The sequence below is a fragment of the Schistocerca americana genome, chromosome 2 (assembly GCF_021461395.2).
Source record: "Schistocerca americana isolate TAMUIC-IGC-003095 chromosome 2, iqSchAmer2.1, whole genome shotgun sequence".
NCBI lineage: Eukaryota > Metazoa > Arthropoda > Insecta > Orthoptera > Acrididae > Schistocerca > Schistocerca americana.
In genome coordinates this window covers 817,553,944-817,569,237 of record NC_060120.1, presented here as the reverse complement: position 1 = coordinate 817,569,237, position 15,294 = coordinate 817,553,944, and positions in this window count along the sequence as shown.

The window sequence follows — 15,294 nt, the reverse complement described above, 5'->3', positions numbered from 1 at the left end:
ACGTAGAATGATGACTCACACCTGTCATCTAAGACTCGGTTCGATGCGGTACCATGCCGGGTTAGAGTTACTGTTGAAGCCACGGTGCGTAGATATAAAGTTATTGCTGTAGCTAAAATGCCTAAATTTTGTGTAGTGTATTTCGCTTCGTGTTACCCGCAAATCACCTACGAATTTAATCGTGCATTATTTCTGCTATACTCTACGTGCCTTGTTTCCCTGTCCGTCCTGGGGTTTCATTTTCAATGACAGTAATTTATTAACAATGGAGTGGAAGATTTCATTGTCGGGTCAATATCTTCTATCTCAGTAAACGGTTAAAACGGTGCAGGACACATGATCCCAGTTGCTTTCAGCCCATATAACACTTTCGAAAGGGAACAAAAAATACTCATTAAGTGGTGCAACCTTAGGTTGAAAATTAACATAAGAAGGCAACTATTGATGTTAGAAATTGTGAATGTGTCTTAAGGCACCATAACTCATGGCGTTCGTAAATAACCCAGTCTACAATCATTGAGTACTTGAGGAATGTGAGCACTTAGCAATTTCCACCAAGCTTCACAAATCATTTCAAATATTTTCGAAAACTTTTCTCACTAACCCATCCCCTTCCACCATTCATATTACAACAAGGGAAAAGCTTATCGCTTACTACCTTTTCCTTGTTGATGCGGTAAACCTTCAGCATCAAAAAATGTTCAAATGTGTGTGAAATCTTATGGAACTTAACCGACAAGGTCATCAGTCCCTAAGCTTACACACTACTTAACGTAAATTATCCTAAGGACAAACACACGCACCCATGCCCGAGGGAGGACTCGAAACTCCGCCGGGATGAGCCGCACAGTCCGTGACCCTTCAGCATCAGAATGACGTTTTAATGTATTACTTATTTACTGCTAACTCCATTCTTCAGGCAGTATCCGCATATACCACTGAGTGTACTTGCGAACTTCCATCACTGTACGACATTTAGGCCTACTTCAGGAGATATGACGTTATGAACACTGAGATATGTGAAGAACTAACATACATGAGATTTGCCGATTCTTTAAAGAAATTAGAGTAGAGTTTCTGATCGACACTATTACAGACAAGGAAAAATTCAGTTGGAGAATTATGGGGAGGGAACATCTAAGCAATCGATGTATTATTTGAAAGTATACGATACTATGGAGGTTAGAAAAGACTCAAGTAGATTCGTCTCAAATGTGGTTTCAGTGTCTTCATCACTCTACCAGTGGGGGTCAGGTCGTCTTCTAAAGTGAAAGCATGCAAATTGTTCCTGTGATCTGACATGAATTACTTAGACACCCTCCAAAATAATGAATTGCAAATTTGACGCCTACTAAATGAAACAGGGATTACAGTTCGGTTCATTCCGTTAAAGTGATTCGTAAAACATCTGACAAGCGATAATAGTATTGAAATAGAATCTTGGCACATATGATAAAGTAAAGGACCCTGGGGCAATATTCTGTTAATTGTACAAATGGAAAAACTCCAATCATAAAATTGTGCCTTGATTGTTGTGATGTTAGATTAAGAGGCAAATAGTACCAAAGAAGGGAATGCGTTGAATCTGTAGCTGGAGTTAGAACAAAACTAAATGCAACTCCACAAAGTGAAGCCTGAAGTTACAGAAATTCTATCGACTTTACTGTCCCTACGGTATCCCTATAATTCTATAAAAACAACTTTACTGTCCCTATACAAATAGAAATGGAGAAAGTTTATGAGGTTATTGAATGGGTAATTCAGGACGCAATGGGAGATGAAAACCTAATAGTCGTGTTGGATTGGAATACGGTTGTAGGGGGAGGAGCACAAGAAGAAGGGGTTACGGGAGAATAAGGGCTTGGTACTGGTAATGAGAGAGGAGAAAGACTAACTTAGTTCCATAATAAAATTCAGCTAGTAATAGCGAATACCCTGTTAAGGGATCACATGAGAAGGAACTACACTTGGAAAAGGCCGGAAGATACAGGAAGATTTCAGTTAGGTTACATCATAGTTAGGCAGAGATTCTGAAATCAAATAATGTATTGTAAGGCACAACTCAGATCACAATTTAGTAGTGACGAAGAGGAGGAAGAATCAGTGTGCAGTGAAGTGCGGAAAGGAAGTACTAAGGAATGAAGATAGACACTTTAAGTTCTCTGAAACTATGGATACTGTCATAAGGAATAGCTCAGTAGGCAGCACAGTTGAAGAGGAATTGGCTTCTCTAAAGGTACAAAGAAAGTAACTACGAAGAAAACATGGTATCAGAAGAAATACTTTACTTGACCGATGAAAGAAGGAAATTCTAGAATACAGAAATATAAATAAGTTAGGAACGAAAGAAATTGGTAGTACAGGGAAGCTAGGGTGAAATGATTGCGTGAAAAATGTGAAGAAATCGATGAAGAAATGATTGTCGGATGGGCTGACTCAGCATAAATGAAATTCAAAACAACCTTCAGTGAAATTAAAACACTCAGGGAATTCCACTGCAGAGGAAAAAGCGGAAAGATGTAAAGAGTACAAAAAAGGCCTGTATGAGGGGGAAGAATTATCTGACGACGTGACAGAAGAAGAAACAGGAGTCGATATAGAGTAGAAAGGGGACACGATACTAGCATCAAAATTTAAAAGAGTGTTGGGTGACTTAACATCGAATAAGCAGAAGGGACTGATACCATTTCATCAGAAGGAAAGGTGAAGACTCGTGAGGGGCAGTTCTGACGTTGTGGTTGGTAATTAAAGAAGACTAAAGAAAAATAAAATGTTCAAATGTTTGTGAATTCCTATAGGACCAAACTACTGAGGTATGCGGTCCCTAGACTTACAGACTACTTAAACTAACTTATGGTAGGAACAACACACACACCCATTCCCGAGAGAGGACTCGAACCTCTGGCGGAAGGGGCCGCGCAGTCAGTGACACGGTGCCTCTAACCGCGCGGCCAATCCGCGCGGCAAAAGAAAAATCAAGACACGTTAATTTGATTTGTCGACATCGAAATAAAGTTCGACAATTTCAAATGCTGCAACACTATGTACAAGAGCCAAGACGGAACAATAAGAGTGGAAGACCAGGAACAAAGTACTTGGATTGGAAAGGGTGTAAGACAGGGATGTAGTCTTTCAGCCCTCATGATCAATCTATATACCTAAGAACCAATGACGGAAACATAAAAAGGAAAAAAAATAACAGGTTAAAGAGTGGAGTTAAAATTCAGTGTGAAAAGATATCGATGATAAGATTCGCTGATGATGTTGCTATCTTCAGTGAAAGTTAAGAAGAATTACATGATATGCTGAATGGTATGGACAATCTAATGAGTACACAATATACTGAGCGGCTGGTCCCGGCGGAGGTTCGACGCCTCCCTCGGGCATGGGTGTGTGTTTGCCCTTAGGATAATTTAGGTTAAGTAGTGTGTAATCTTAGGGACTGATGATCTTAGCAGTTAAGTCCCATAATATTTTATTTTTTTTAGTACACAATATGAACTGAGAGTAATCGAAGAAAGACGAAAGTAAGGACAAGTTACAGAAATGATATGAGAGGAAAGCTTAACAACAGGAAGTGACCACGAAGTAGAAGAAGTTAAGGAATTTTGCTACCTAGGCAGCCAAATAACCCGCAACGGAAGTAGCTGGGAGGACATCAAAAGCAGTCTAGCACTGGAAAAAAAGACATTCCTGGCTAAGAGAATTCTATTAGTATCAAACATGGGCGTTAATTTGTGGAATAAATTTTTGAGAATGTACGTCTGGGGCATAGCATTGTATGGCAGTGAAATGAGGGCTGTGGGGAAACCGGATCGTAAGAGAATCGAAGCATCTGAGACGTGGTGCTACATATGAATGTTGAAATTTAGGTGGGCTGATAAAGTAAAGAATGAGGAGGTTCCCCCACAATCGGTGAGGAAAGGAATATATGTAAAACATTGACAAGAAGGATCAGGGTGGTAGAACATCTGTTTAGACATCACGGTGTAACTCCTCCACGGTACAAGAGGGTAGAAACTACAGAGGAAGACGAAGATTCGAATACATCAAGCAAATAATTAAAGACGTAAGCTGTAAGTGATACTCTTAGATGAAGAGGTTATACAGAAGAGGAATTTTTTGCGGACTGCATCAAATCAGTAAGAAAAAAAAGAAGCAATGATTTTCGCCAACGTATAACTTAAAACTCCGCAAAATCGTTTTAAATCCCTCGGCTCACCCGCTCTGAATTCATTACAGCACGGTGTTGATGGAGGCTTCCGGGGATCAAGCGGAGAGGGCTCTCCATGATCAACACCTAAAGACGAAGCAATTTTATGCCGAATACTTACTGAAAGAAAAATTCATATTTCAGCGTTTTTCGCTTTTTACCGTTGTTTAGTTTGGCTGGGCAGCAGATGTTCCGAGCATTTAGCTGTAAAAATACTCCTTAGAAAGTACCGGTCCCCTTCCTTGAGTTTTTCTCCAGGTGATTAACCAGTGACCCGCATCCTACCAATTATTGCTGAGAACAGGCATCCCAGTTTTTTTTAATCTCTGTGGCCAGTGAGGTTGGTCATCTTCGGCATCGTCGAGTTTCTCTCTCTAATCTCCAATTTATTTATGTTATACAATGCTGGCAATTCTTAGGTCGTGCACACATTTGAGTTTTGTGAAGTCAATATTCGGTGGTCTCTCACGCTTTCAAAGCCACCCCAAACTCTGGCTTGTCACTCCATTCCGTAAATGTTATAGCGCCAGGTGTGTCCTAAAGAAACACAGATTTATGAATGTTGTACACAACATCACAATTGTGTACTTTACTAATAGCAGTGCTCCTTTTCTTTCGATCTCTGGACAATAAAATGATTACTGCTGTGTATCCAGTGCCTACACTATAGAGTGCAGTGGACTGCATTCCATTAACCTGGACGCCTCCCAACGTGTCCATCTGAGGACTGCTCCGAATGCCGTTCCGCTGTTTGCCTACGTGACTCCACTGCTCGTTTAAGCAATATCACCTCATTTCAATCTGATTTCAACATACACTTTCTTCTATGAAACATACAAATTTGAATAAAAATGTAAATTACGACAATTGGCTACCGGGAATCACTAGTACTGTTATGCATTACATTTCTCGGCGTAGATTAATTATTCCAGTGTAATGGGTCATTATATTCCTTAACTCACGAGGCGTGGTCTGTCAGACCGTGCGAAAATTTTCTAACTCGCTCTCCAAGGCCAGTTATGGTGGAATGCTTCTATACTCCCCCTACCCTCCTTAAACTGCCAAGCCTAAGAGGGTTGGGTTGATTTGGGGGAGGAGACCAAACTGCGAGGTCATCGGTCTCATCGGATTACGGAAGGTTGGGGAAGGAAGTCGGCCGTACCCTTTCAAAGGAACCATTCCGGAATTTGCCAGAAGCGATTTATGGAAATCACGGAAAACCTAAATCAGGATGCCCGGACGCGAGCCTGAACCGTCGTCCTCCCAAATGCGAGTCCAGTGCGCTAACCACAGCGCCATCTCGATCGGTGCCTAGCCTACGACGTTTTGTCGTCGGTTGCGTTATCGCCTTCTGTGGTTATTGTTGACACTCGTTATTGATGGGTGTTGGGTTCTGCTAGACCGCACCTTGTGAACTACATACCTGTCTTCTTCAGTACGGTGCCGTATAGCTCAAAATGTGTTCGTACGTATTTGTCAGTTTTAACTTTCCCGAGTTCGAAGAAATTGTTAGTCGGTCTATGGAGGAAGGTGTCAGAGATATAGATCAATAAACAAACGAAAAAGGCGAAGATTTTACATTACCCAATGATCACAGTTCTGCTTTCGACTAAGAGAATCATTCAAAGGAAGAACTTGAGAAAAAGAGTGATGATGATCTGTGTGTTTCTTCAATGTCTGTTAAAACCGAATGTGTTCTGTGTGGTGATAAGAAAAATGTAGATTCCAGCAATCCATGTGAATTTAACAGAGTTTCTTTTTGTAACTATCGGTTGGCATCTTTATGCGCAAATTTAAACCCTGGAATTTAGTTGTATATGGAAATTCATTTGCTACAGAGACCGCCAAATTTTCCAGAATGTAAAATTCAGTATACTAATAGTCCATTTGTGAGTACTATTTAAAATATCCACACGAGATTATGTGTTTTTGTCTAATAAAAACTTAAATTCTGCGGGCTTATTTTCGCCCAATAAAATAAACAAGAAGCATTTAAACAACACTTAAATAATTGGCAAAATAAATGTTGTATAGCATAAATTAAAAACTTCATATGATTTTTGCTTTAATTGTCGATTAAAACATAGGGTTCCAGAGATTCCACTTCGTAGTATACGTTACAGAAAAGTCACTTCGCGAGTTAAGGGATATTTTGATTTTACAATTATATACGTTACGGAACGGTTTTGGGAAAAAGCGGTCCCGTAACTCACCACCTCAAACTTTTTCTACTACAGATATAGGTAACGGTTGCTTCTGTGGTAGCTCTAGAGTTAGAAGTGCATGGTTCGAATTCTTTTGGTGGTGGGACAAAGTTTTATCGCAAGTATTTGCTCGACAGTGCGTCAGAGAGGAGGAGGCACATGATTCTTGATAAGTAGACTTTGCACGAACATTCTGAGGTACATCTCAAATCTCTTCAGACTGTTTCATAGAATAACGGCGTGTGACACTTAATGTGGCTGTGTGGCTATATAGCTATGTGGCTAGGCTATGTGTTCGTATCCGGATTTGCCATCTTCTTTCTTTCTTCGAATCCTGCCTCGGGCATGGATGTGTGTGATGTCCCTAGATTAGTTAGGTTTAATTAGTTCTAAGTTCTAGGCGACTGATGACCTCAGAAGTTAAGTCGCATAGTGCTCAGAGCCATTTTTTTCTTTCTTCACGGTGCGTGGAGGAGGACATTCGTCCCATTCACGGGCAATACCTACCCTTCGTGATGTAGCAGTCAACGACACTATCTACTGACAGCCACTAGAATTCTAATACCGTGGACGGCTGACGGTGGTTAAACAGGTGTTGCGTTGTGACAGTTGTTCTCTAACAGTTGAGGTACCCACTTCAGTTAAAATATACACGGAAACCAGACTTATTTGACGGCTCCTGCTTACTACACCAAGCTTTGTGGTAAAGCCGTTCACAGTGTGCATAGGGGCCTGAGGATGGCTTAAAGAAAAATAAATAAGAACTGATCGAAATGTGGTTGCTGTTTGGTCTTTCCTCTACATACTGTTTGATCAGCCACACTTACGTGTCCAAGAAAGTTATATTGAGTTGTTAAATCTGGTGGATGTACATAAGCCAAGATCGCGTGTTGGCCGTGCTGTTATAACCTACCTCCATACAGTGGGTGTTCGATTGTTGCCCTCGCCAGCTCGTTCTCAGTTCTGACACCCATTGAGAAAACATTGCAACGGTCCTAGTACGCCGTCAGTCCTCAGCCAGTACGATTGATGAACTCAATTATAGAGTTGAAGAAGAACGACATCGAATCGGTGTCCGTTCGTGTTAGAACCATTACTGATGCTACGACCTATGTCCTACGTTCCGCACCCTCTACATCACGAGAGCACCTACAAATTGAGTCACGCATCATTGTTACTTTACCGTATGCGCACAAAAAGCAACGGTGGTCTAGCGGTTCTAGGCGCTCAGTCCGGAACCGCGCGACCGCTACGGTCGCAGGTTCGAATCCTGCCTCGGGCATGGATGTGTGTGATGTCCTTAGGTTAGTTAGGTTTAAGTAGTTCTAAGTTCTAGGGGACTGATGACCACAGATGTTAAGTCCCATAGTGCTCAGAGCCATTTTTGAACAAAAAGCAAACTTTCGCTATTTTCTATGCTTTCTGGCTTTACGATTTTAATGAACAGCAGTTTCTTATAATGGGCGACGAAAAAACTTCCGTTCGAAGGCTGTGCTGTCCAGAATCGGCATGGCAATCAGGCAAAATCCCTGTTAGCATTAGGGCAATCATCCCACTGTCGCAGCCGGTTTGGTAGAAGACCGTCTCCTGGTGCATGAAGAAGTCCGTAACTGCCTGCTGCACATCCTCTTTCGACATCGTCGACCCTCTGAGGCCTTTTATTAAGGGAGGCATGGTAATCGTTGGAGGAAATCTGAGGACTAGATGGCGGGTACACAAGTGTCTCAACCTTGGGGAAACTTTTTCATTGCCCATTTTACTACTAGGACTGAAACAAGGAGGCTGTTTGTCTCCACATTCTTTACTATGAGTACCCAGAAGGCGCTGGTTTTGTGGGACAGAAAATACATCTGACTGGCCGTTGATGTAGGAAATTAGAATATGTACATGAATGAGATTTTCGCTCTGCAGCGGAGTGTGCGCTGATATGAAACTTCCTGGCAGATTAAAACTGTGTACCCGACCGAGACTCGAACTCTGGACCTTTGCCTTTCGCGGGCAAGTGCTCTACCATCTTTTTTTTTCTTTCTTAAATTCATTTTGTATTGTATTTGCAGATTTATTTGTGTTTCATTATAAATAAAGATCCTACAACTGCCGTAGCCGAGCGTCCGAGTCGTCTTCTCGTCTGTTGGGGTGGGTTCCCCCCTATTCCGTCCGTAGAGGATCAATATGCTCCAGGATTCTTCTTCATTTTCAGCGTCTCATACCCGGACCGCCCCAGTGAGCAGGAGGATCCGCAAATAATGAACCTAAATAATTTGCGAAACGAGTTCTGTACTTCGGGTGGCGGCTGAAACCTGCATGCGTCGTCATCAATAGGGACCAAAAGTCGAGTGTGCCTTTGGGAACATCGCAAAATATGCAGTAAAGGGCCATGCCTTTTAGCCAGTTAACGGCGTTCGTCCTGGTTGATGGAAAGTATACTTCGTCGGGGTGCAATATAGCCATCTGAGCTACCGATGCACGACTCACGCCCGGTCCTCACAGCTTTACTTCTGCCAGTATCTCGTCTCCTACCCCAGGCTATGGCTACGCCATGACTCCGCAGTATCCTTTCTTTCAGGAGTGCTAGTTCTGCAAGGTTCGCAGGAGAGTTTCTGTAAAGTTTGGAAGGTAGGAGACGAGATACTGGCAGATGTTAGAACACGTGCCCGCGAAAGGTAAAGGTCCCGAGTTCGAGTCTCGGTCGGGCACAAAGTTTTAATCTGCCAGGAAGTTTCATATCAGCGCACACTCCGCTGCAGAGTGAAAATCTCATTCTGGAAACATCCCACAGGCTGTGGCTAAGCCATGTCTCCGCAGTATCCTTTCTTTCAGGAGTGCTAGTTATGCAAGGTTCGCAGCAGATCTTCTGTAGAGTTTGGAAGGTAGGAGACGAGGTACTGGCTGAAGTAAAGCTGTGAAGACCGCGCGTGAGTCGTGCTTCGGTAGCTCAGATGGTAGAGCACTTGCCCGCGAAAGGCAAAGGTCCCGAGTACGGGCCTCGGTCGGGCACACAGTTTTAATCAGCCAGGAAGTCTCAGAATATGTACATATTTTTGTAGGCCGATGATCAGATCGTTGCAGCAAACGATGAAGACGACGTATCTGGGATGCTTAGGAAGTTGTTGCAACATTGTAAAAAGTGGAGTTCGAAAAATTAATTTAAAGAACGTGGAATATCTATGTTGCGGAGAGGAGGCCATTGGGGGACAACATATTAAAGCGTGGAAAGACTTTCAGTACATGGGCAGCAGGGTCCGCCCGGCTAGCTGCGGTGTCTACTGCGCTGCTTCCCGAGAGGGAAGGTGTTCTGGTCTCCGGCACGAATCCGCCCGGCCGACACGTGTCGAGGTTCGGTGTGCCGGTCAGCCTGTAGTTTTTAAGGCGGTTTTGCATTTGCCTCGACGAATGCGGGCTGGTTGCCCTTATTCTGCCTCAGTTACACTATGTCGGTGATTGCTGCGCAAACACTGTCTCACTGTCTCCACGTACGTGTACACCATTATTACTCTACAACGCAAACATGTGGGGCTACACTCGTCTGGTATGAGACGTTCGCAGGGAGGGGGTGGGGTCACTGGGGGCCGAACAGCACAATGACCCTGCGTTCGGTGTGGGGCGGCGGTGGTGTGAGTGGACTGCTGTAGACTGTTGTGAGATTGTGAACCACTGAGGGCTACAGTGGGGACGAAGCCTCCCCTTCGTTTCTAGGTCCCCGGTTCAATACAATACAATACAATACCTGGGTAGTAACCTATGACGCGATGAAAGATATGACACATCCAACAACGGATCGTGCAGGGAGGGCAGGCTATCCAAAAAAAAAAAAAACCGTGTACTTTAGTCCTGAAAAATGAGTTGTAAGATTAAAATGTGCTTATACAAATCCGGCATAGAACCAGTTACAAACTGTAGGGGTAAGTGCTGGAAACTCACAGACGGAAATAAAAAGAGAGTCAGAGTCTTAACAGTGGAGCACCTCAGAAAAGCTTGTAGAATTTTCCAACGATAGCGAAAGAAAGGAGGAAATGAGAGTAAGGACTCAGATTCATTACAATATTCCGGATAGAATTCAAGTAGGATAGTAAGGGCGTATCGAAAAAGTTGAAGAAGACAGACGGCCGAAGAGAGAACTTTCATGGTAATCTCCTGGTAGGGGAAGAAGGGGAAAACAGCGGAAAGGGTGGCTAAGGAGTACCCAAGAAGCGAGGAAGAGAAGAGTAATAGAAGCGTATGAGAAAAAATGGTGAGATCGTTGCATCTGGTGACAGATGCGGGATGCGGTGAAAGCCCCCACAACAATAAGTTTGTTTCATAATACGCAAAGAGGAATCATAATTGATGAGCAGAACTTCAGTTAACGCGTTGAATTCGTAGACTGTTCGATCACATAACCAAGGCGTGTGTTCAGTAATTTCCTTTGCCGTTTCCACTGTGCGGTCGTCGTTCACGCCAGCTGTCGCCAGCGTCCCTCGCGGCCGCGAGTGCATTGTGTTGCGACGTCGCCTGCATATGGTCGTGTCGCGCATTGACATCGCACTGTTGTGTCCTGCGCACTGTAATAACCTCATCGACTGCCCAGCACACCGGAACAGTGTCACATGCAGATATGCTCCGACCACAGCCGACGAGGAGCGCTATGTAAGCGGTTCAGTACGCTGTAAATTATGTATGTATTTGCCTATAAAAGCATGGCTACTGAATGTTCGTCCGAATTCCATGAATAAAAAAAAACGAATGTGCAAGATAAGAAAATAATACAAGCTATTCGTCTGAAATCGGTCAGTTTGCAGGTTACAAAGCAAACGAAATAGACTCACGTTTCTTCCTGACACTGATTCACCAGTGTCTTTCTTTTATAGAACGCTAACCTCATTGCGTCCTTACATGATTGTTATGATTACTGTCTACAGGGCGGTCAGTGACAGGCTGAAAAACGTGTAAATTATTGGATGGTAGGCTGTGCTGAGATGTAACTGTTCAGTAAGAAAAGCTCGGTACATTGCACCATTTCCAAGTTAACTGGCACTGAAGATAGACAATCAGGCCGTTGCGAGCGCAAACTCAAGCTGCCCACCGGATACAATTAGTGTCTGTTGCTTTCGTAGCTTAGATGATAGTGCACGAGACCGCTCAGACTTTAGCTCGCGTTGTGTCTTTACTACCGTCGCATGAGTAGTTTTTGTATCACTCTCTTGTTCTATTTTAGTCCAATTCCTTATGGCTTCCTTGTTTGGTTTTAGTAAACCAAACGAGGAACACATTTGGCGACACCGTCTCTTGAATTTGCGTGTGATACGGCCTCATTGGTTAAATTCGTTGCTAATTAACTCGGAAACGGCTCAAAGTATCGAACTTTTTTCTTAACAGTTATTTCCCAGTAAAAACTACTCATCATCACACAATCTGTTGAGACTATTTTGACCACCGGGTATGAGTGATATCCACTGTTCACAAAGGCCAGAACAGTTAGCACTTCTTGTATCTCAGCACAACATTCGTGAAAGGTAGATGATTCAAAATGGACCACATACTTGGGTGACAAGGTACACGGCTAATCTGCTTGTGAGATACATGAGCTGTCTTTTTTACGACCCCCTGAACTATCGGAGCGAGATCCAGATTCAAGAGTCAACAGTGAGGCAGAAGAGGTACACTGTACAGCAGTTCTTTTTTAAGTTTACAAGCCGTTATGTTTATCAGCAAAATACAGACAGAGTTATTTACAATGAAGCAGAAATGCAAGCAATCCATTCGTATCCGAGATAGTTAAGGCATACTTCTGCATTGGCGCTCCACTCGGAGGTAAGCCGATTCGAATCCCGCCGGTGGATGAAACTTTCACTGCCTATGGTTGACAGTATAGAGAAGGAGAGATGGTGGCGCAAATTTCCTGATTACACATCTTTGGGCTTTCCTGATTAGAAGTCTTTGGGCCGATGACCAGGATTAAACTCCAAACCTCTCTGCAGTGTCTTACAAAGTGAGGGAATTTGCACTGTTGTGGAGATCCGTCCGTCGCAAACAACGTGAAGGTCACCGGTCTCCTTGGCGATGTTCGAGAGGAGCAGGCTTCGTACCGGCGCTGGATTTGAAACCTTCCCGTCGAATAAATAAAAGAAATAATGATTGAACTTAATGCGTTTAGACGATGACTTTCCCGCATAGAATAAAATAATTTAACTATCTTTCCGTCTAATGAAAGAAAGAAAAATTGAACTTTTTGTGCCTTCCACCATTCCTGTCTGGACTTCCTTTTGACAATGTGTCTGATCTGATAGTCTTTAGCGTACAAAATGTTGTACGCCTTGTGGTTTTATTGGTAACAATATTAATGTGACTGATCAAAAGAAGATTATTTCGACGTGAACCCGTGCTGGTTGTCTATGCAGTGAACCTGAAAACATACAAATATATTTTCCTTACCTTTTATTTTACTAGATCGCCTCTGGATAACGTCATCTGACTGCATGTATGAATATACTCACCCTGATCTGTTGTTGATAACTATTTGGGTTGGCATTCATTTACTAGGACTGCAAATATGTGAGTTAAAACTGTACTTATTATTCATATGCTTTTTTGAATGAAGTTACTGGTGCAAAATTCAATGCCATTATTAAATTAAAAAATTGAGGAAACTCAACAAAAGATAAATCTTGTGGTTACTGGGTTCAAAGAAAAATAATACTATATTGACTGAGATAAACTGATATGTTCAGAAAACGATTGAATATAAATTTGTAACTCTTTATAATAGTTCACCTTATAAAACTTTAGTTTGGGGTTCGTTTACATAAAAAAGATTAAAAATGTAACAACGAACTTACAATATGCAATTAGCGCTTCAATACCTTTGATGTCTTCATGACGTAGACTTTTAATAATTCATAAATAATCACCAATTATACAATTATAGTATTTTTCAAGTAATACATAGATGGAGGTGAACGGGCACACCGCTCTGTCTCTACACACACCTTCACTGCACAAAGGTTGACTCAAGAGTGTTCTGTCGACGATGCTGCGCGCTTCTCGTCACGCTCCCTATGTACCAATGCGCGGTCTCTACCCCCAACAAAAGAGGGCAACCCGTGGTCTAGGGCACAGTCCGACTTTCGCCGCCGTGCAGTGCGGACGTGTTGTTATTATCGCCTGCGGAGCGCGCGCGCTCGCTGTTGTTTACATTTCAGCGGCCGTCACTTACGTGTCGCTTACGTGCACTAGAATCATGGCCAACCGTTTTCGACAATCAACTTTACGTTTCAACTTCTGCAACGACTACGCACGACCAAAGGCCTTGGAAGTGGAACGCTTCCTCCGCGACGTTGCTAAGATCCCAGCTTCTGACATCTTGGGCATCCATTTGTCCATATTAAGCAGTACTGTGTACGTCAAAGTCGTCAATGACGCGGTATGTGAAAGAATACTTCGTGACACCAACCATGGATTACGCTTTTGCCACGCCGACGGCAATGTCGGAGCGGTCACTGTCGACCATGCCGGCTTAGGAATGCGCACCATACGAGTTTTCGAACTCCCGTTCGAGCTTCCAGCGGAAGACGTTATCGCGGCTTTCCGCCCCTATGGCACTGTACACGGCCACACTGCCGAACGCTGGGCGCAATTCCAAACGTACCCTGTTCTTAACGGTGTACGGCAGATCACCATCGACCTCCATCGCCACGTGCCATCTTACCTGCAAATTAGCGGGTGCCGCGCGGTTGTCATATACGACGGCCAACCCAAGACCTGTTCCGGGTGCGGCAAAGAAGGCCACCTCAGATCTGAGTGTCTTCAGCGACGAATCACCCAATTGCCAGCCGCTACCGTGGCACCTCCGGCTCCGACTACGGTTTTACCGATCACCTACGCATCGGCGCTCTGTTCTCCTCCCACCGGCCGCCGCCCATCGGACCATGCACCGGTGACCCTTCCAGCTGCTACGGATACCGCTGGGGCCGACGCGTCGCGCTCAAAGCCTGACGCTACTCCGGCGCCACTACCAACAGCGACGACTTCCGACACCCACCCGCCTGAACATATGGACGCCCCTTCATTTGACGTTCCCGCGACGGCCTTCCTCTCAGAGCGACGCGACTCCCTCCCGTCTTCCGACACGGAGGGACGAACCCGCAAACAACGTTCACCTAAGAGGCGCAAGAGGAGGCGCCGTACGGTCTCGGAACGAGACGGATCACCACCCCCCGATGCTCCAGAGGCCGTCCGACCCGACGAGGCCTCGGAGAACCTACACGACGATACGAATGACGGCAACATGACGCCGACTGTGGATACGTCGATGCCTACTCTACTGGCTCGCTCAGGTGCTCCTGAACCAATGGACTCCACAGATGCGACTGCCGCCGAGACGTCCTCTGCCCCTACGACCGAAGTGGAACGTACGACCATCACAACGACAACGCCTTCAATGGTGTGGAGTGAGGACGTCGATGAGGAGCCGGACCACACGCTGGGGACAGAGTTACCCCAGACGGAAGCATCGTTACGCCGCTGATAATGCCGTCAGGTGGCGTACGGCACGACTCACCGTTGCCTCGTCCCCCTTCATCCTCCGCCGGTGGAGTTCCCCTCCACGGCGGGTTACAGCTCCAAACCTACCGAATAGCGACGATCAACACTAACACCATTAGCTCACCCGTGAAACTTCAACTGCTGCGAGAGATGATATGGGCGTCGGACGTCGATATCGCACTACTACAGGAAGTACACCTGGCCACACTACCAGACGTCGCGGGATATAACACTTATCGTTCTCCTGGTGACCACCTGGGACGCGGCGTAGCCATCTACGCCAGAGAAGGCATTCCAGTGGCCGATATCACATACCTTCCATCTGCCAGAGGCATGGCCGTCACCGTCATGGGGACG